Raw genomic sequence first — 5,602 nt, 5'->3', positions numbered from 1 at the left:
AATCACAGCCAACGGATTTCAGTAGTCACGGGGACTAGTTCCGTTTACGGTGTTTTGGAAAAACACGTCTAACCAGTACACACCCATTCAACATTCCGAAGCCAGGGATCACCCTCGGCAACGTTCAAGAAAAACCTTGAGACGGGGAGGCTACAACCTCGCGTAGCATGGGATCAAATTTCTATACGCGCGCTCTAAGGGGGTGCCCCCCTCTCGGTCCCAACCGGAAACACCCATGGCCCCTGACCGGATGACTGGCTTTAATCCAGGGCCATGGAACCATCATCTCGGCCCCTCTGTTTGGTGTGTACACAGAAAGAGGTTACCAACTTACTAAAACGCATCCTGGCAAAGAAACATGTGGTAGCACGGAAGGGAAAGGAACGATAACGTGACTCCGTCCACGTTAACGTCGGGATTTGACGGATGACGCAAGGCTGGTATGCTACAACAGTACCACCTTGCTGCCCTTCATGTCACCACATGATTAGGCCATCTCTCACCAGAGATCATCGCAACTTTGGAACATGCGGGTAGTTGCCTCACAAGCAAAGAGATACTCACCGATACCCATATGCCACGCACAACCTTTCACGCAAACATGCAAGACACCTATCATATCAAAGGTTCAAACATGCTTGCCTGGTTCAGAGAAGTCGGAGTCTAGCTCGGCGAAGTTCGCGGCTCCGTCACCTCTTCCGGAACCTACGGCATAACGAAAACGGGCACTAACGTGAAAACCAACGCGTGCATAAAAACTTCTCCAAATTTTTTCCAAATAAATCCCATAAAAAACTAGACAAAATTTTAAGACTGTCAGAAAAAGAATCACTCAAAAATCACTTTTTATTAAAAAGTTATAAAGGTTTCTGTCCAGGGACTCATCTGTAATGAAACAGAAAAGTTCCAGGGGCTAAACTGAGAAAACAGAAAATGCTTCGGAAAGAAACGCGCCAGCTCAAAAGGGAAAACGTATTTTGCCCGAAGGCGCCAACAGAAAACAGTTCGAGGGAGAAGAGAATAGAGGCTGACAGGGGGGGTCCACCTGTCAGGTTTGAAAAGTTCGCCGGCGCCCGAAGACTGCGGTGGTCGCCGGCGTCGAACCACGGCGAGACAGGGAGATCGGAGTGTACCAAGAGCTTCAGCGTGTCCTTCCGCGTCGGTGGGTGGTGGACTCGAGCGTCAGAGAGCACCACGTCGACGGCGACACTTTCTCCGGCGGACGGCGGCTCGGGTGATGGTGGGGAACTCCGGTGGTGTGCTGCAAACTCCGAATTGAAGCGCGGGTCAGAAGGAGGGATGCACTAGAGAGCTACTGGCAAGAGATGGGAGGCAGAGGTGCACGCACGGGAGCGAATCGAGCTGGATCCCGTGGTGGATCGCGGCGGCCGGAGTCGAGGAAGGAGACTCCCTCGGGGCTCTTCCAGTGGCTAGGCAGGTTCTAGGTGGAGTGCAGAGGTGGTGTGGGTTCGAGTTGAAGCTCGGGGCCTCTATTTATAGGTGGATCGAGGGGGTGGCCGTGAACGGGGTTGCTCCGGCGAGCAATTACGGCGAGGCAGTGGCTTGGCGAGGGGTTTAGGTGGCCAGGCAGCATCAGTGAGGTGTACTGGTGCCGTTCCCCTGCTAATCCCGGTCGGTCTTGGCGCAATGGCGTCGGTCCACGGTGGGGTGGCCGCACGGGCACGACGGCGGCAGAGAGCGCGCTCCGCGCCTGGCAGTTCACGACGAGGGTGGCAGCGCGCACGGGGCAGTGGAAGACCACGCGGCGATCTCCGGTGGCTTGGGCGGCGCTGAGTGGCGCCGTCGATGCTGCGCCTCTCTCTGGCGGCCGCAAAGCCGCCGCTGGCGTCAGTCACGGGGCGGCGCACCTCCTCCAGCACGTCGCCGACGCCCGCAAGCATCCAGGCGCTCGTGCGGTGCAGGAACAAGGGGGAGGGGACGGGGAGCAAGGCGCCAACGCGGCACTGTCGAGATCGACAACCTGTTCTGAAGAAAACGACAGTAGATCACTGAACTGTATTTCTGAATCTCTGAACTTGACATTGACAATGCACTGCAGGTGTTCGACAGAATGATTTGGCATGAAGAAAATTTTTCCTGGGGCTGGGACTTGGTGAGGTGACCTCTCAATGCACCCAGAGGCTGTCTGATTTTTCTCAGATTTTTAGGAGAAGGATTTGAATGAATTTCATCAAATTTGACAAATCTGGTCCAAACTTGTAGCAAGTGTAGTTTGAAAAATTTGAACTGAAGACCAGTGGATCTTCATGGATCTTGGTTGAGGGTTCAAAGGACTAGGGAGGGAAATTGGTTTGGGGCCAAAAATCAAAACAGAAATGGCAGCTCCTTTGTAAATCTCCAAGGGCTAGAATAGAAGGCAGAAATTGTTTTGATAAGATTTAAATGGAAAATAATCATATGGGGAGGTTCAACTTGCTGGATTTGATGCAAATCATGATCCAAAGATGAGGGAAGGTTTAGGAGAGTGGATTTGCACTAATGCCATGGCAAGAGAGAATTGTTGAAAGTGGTAAAGGATTATTCCAAAAGCCATAGTGCATTTTTCAAAGAAATCTTCAAAAGACATTTTTCTCAAGTGAAAAGCATTTTGGTTTGAGTCCAAATAAAAGGCAAGAACCTCCAAGACCAAAAACAAGTCTTGGGTGAATCCAAATAAAACTCTTGCCATAAAAAAATATTTTGAAAGGGAGGGTTCTTTTGAAGGAAAAATTTAAATCACCTCCCTCAAGTCAAATAAGAATTTTGAAAAAATCCAAATGAAATTTTGGGTGTCACAAAGTCCGGGCGGGTCGTGCACGTTGAGCCGTCTCGATGAGATCGGCGCAGAGGTCCGGCTCAGGGCCCGGCTCACCAATCTTGCCAATAAAGACATGGATTCCGCCGAAGGGGACCCGGTACCCGTACTCAATTGAGCCGGCGTCGGGGCCCCAATTTGCATCGTCGATGTAGAGCTTGCCGCGACGACTCTTGGTCATCCGGCCCACAGCGTATCCCTTGAGCCCTTCGAAGCTGCCCTTCAAGAACTCAAATCCACCGTGCGCTAGCCCCACGGTGGGCGCCAACTGTCGTGAAATTGTCACGGCAGATGTCCTCGTGCAAGGACTTAGTCGTGGAGCCATCACAGCTAGGAAGCTTAAAGGGGTTAAACGGGACAAGGAACACGAGGGTTATACTGGTTGGGCCCTTTACGGTGAAGGTAAAAGCCTACGTCCAGTTGAGGTGGTATTACTTAGGGTTTCGATGACCAGGGAGCTTAATCGCTATGCCCGGCTCTCGATCTGTTGTCTCTCGTCTTGAACCGCCGCCGGGTCGTCCCATTATATAGAGAGGTTGACGTCCAATGGCTCTCAGAGTCCCGGCCGGCTTATAACAGTGTCCGGCTCGGACTCTTAACTATTCTTGCCTTACACTACAAGTTTCACCATAACGGTGGTTTATCACTACGGGCCTTAAGCCATCTCCGGGTCTTAAGCCCATTACTGACCCGCTGTCCTCAAGCTTGGTACTGGGCTTCACGTGATGATCATTATGAGTAACCCGGCCCCTCCTGGGCGGGTGATTCTAATGGTTATATCCTCAACAATATCCATGTTCCAACATGGAACAAACTTCAACTTCACCTGCAACTAGCAACGCTATAAGAAGGGCTGAGCAAAAGCGGTAACTTAGCCAAACAATGGTTTGCTAGAAAAGGATGGTTAGAGGCCTGACACGGCAATATGGGAGGCATGATATAGAAAGTGGTAGGTAGCGCAGCATGGCAATAGAACGAACAACTAGCAAAGCAAAGATAGAAGTGATTTCGAGGGTATGGTCATCTTGCCTGCAAGGTTCTCAGAGTTGTCGAAAGCTTGATCCTCGTAAGCGTACTCAACAGGTTCCTCATTCACGAACTCGTCTCCTGGCTCTACCCAACACAAGAACACAAGCAACGGAACCACAATCAATCACGGGAAATGCACAAGCAACATGGTGCAAAACATGAATGATATGCAAGATATGATATGCGATGCATATGCGTGCTCCGAAAGAAAAATGATGAACAAGGCAGTAACTTGGCAAACCAAGCATGCCACTGGAAAGATGAGATGATTTCGGTTGAAATCGATATAAAGATCACCGGAAACGGATGCACGGTTTGCAAATGGCAAGCAAAACAAGAATGACACGAATCTGGGATTAACAGCATGATAGCACATAGAATGCAACAAGTAACAATGCTACAGTACTCCAACATAGCAACAAAGCATATAAAAGTAATCTACAGGAGATGCTTGACAAAAGATGAACACTGAGCTACGGCTAGAACACAACATAACAGGTTCAAACAAGCAAGGAAATAGTGCAAAAGATATCAGGTTCACAGACTTAGTGAAATTACTGGACATGCCTGAAACAGCATCAGGTAGCAATGTTTAGAGCACAAAATCAACATGCTACAGGAACTTAACATGGCAAAGCAAGGCATGGAAGTATTCTACTAAATGCATATGACAAAAGTCCCTTACTGACCATAAGGCAAAAAGGACAAGAAGATATGATGGCAACCATGTAAACATAGCAAGTTTCGTTAACAGGTTTCAGACTTAGCAGAAAAAAGAGCATGGCAGAAACAATAATATGAAGGCATCTTGGTGAGCTTGATGCACTCACCACAAAGCAATGCATGACAAAACTAGCATACCTACAGCAAGGTGGAATGTTTATGAAGCTATCCATGGCAATAGAAAGTACATAGCATGTATGGAACAACTACAACAAGCTTGGCAAAATTGAATAACACGTAAACAATCTGCCAGAAATATTTTATAGCAAAAGTAGAGCAAGGTTAAGTCATGCTATGGCACTCCATAATTGCAAACAAGGGCAGGAATGGATCAATTACAACAATATCTACACAACATCCTTATTGAACATCTCCAAAATAAGCACGGATCTCTCTGTAGCCACATGGATACATAGCAACAAAATAACAGCAGTCACAGACTTGGAAAAACTACGAAGTCTCTGAAATCAGAAACATTACGGAGCCTAGTTTGCATGCTTGTGCTAGTCACCACAGAGATCACAAAAATACATGGCATACACCTCCGTAAAGATGGCATGGCATACAACAAAACACATGTAGAGCTCATGCCCATCAGATGCACAGATTAAATGCAACAAAAAATAACAAATCCTCAAGTTCTGATAAGTAACAGCAGATAACAGCAACTAGCACTCTTGCACCAGAGATTTGGGCATCAAGATTGCCTCAAATGAACATGGTGCAATGGAACAAAATGAAGAGCATCATGAGACGAAAAATTCTATATATTACACGCATGAAACGGAGCTATATGCAGAGAGTTATGATGCGATGAACATAGCAATATCCTGTGAAAATATAAGGACTTAGAAATATTTTGACGGGGGGGAAAAGTCAACCTAGGGTCTCCTCGATCGGATCTGGAGCAGGAGGCCTCGAGCTCGCCGGTGGCCGGAGCTGGAGCTGCTAACCGGAGCGGGGAGGAGGAGGAGGCGGCCGGCCGAAGGGAGGAGAGGCGGAGGAGGCGACGAGCGGGGCCGGCGGAGCTCGCCG

Source organism: Triticum aestivum, chromosome 5D, assembly GCF_018294505.1.
Source record: "Triticum aestivum cultivar Chinese Spring chromosome 5D, IWGSC CS RefSeq v2.1, whole genome shotgun sequence".
Lineage (NCBI taxonomy): Eukaryota > Viridiplantae > Streptophyta > Magnoliopsida > Poales > Poaceae > Triticum > Triticum aestivum.
Note: the sequence above shows the minus strand (reverse complement) of the source record.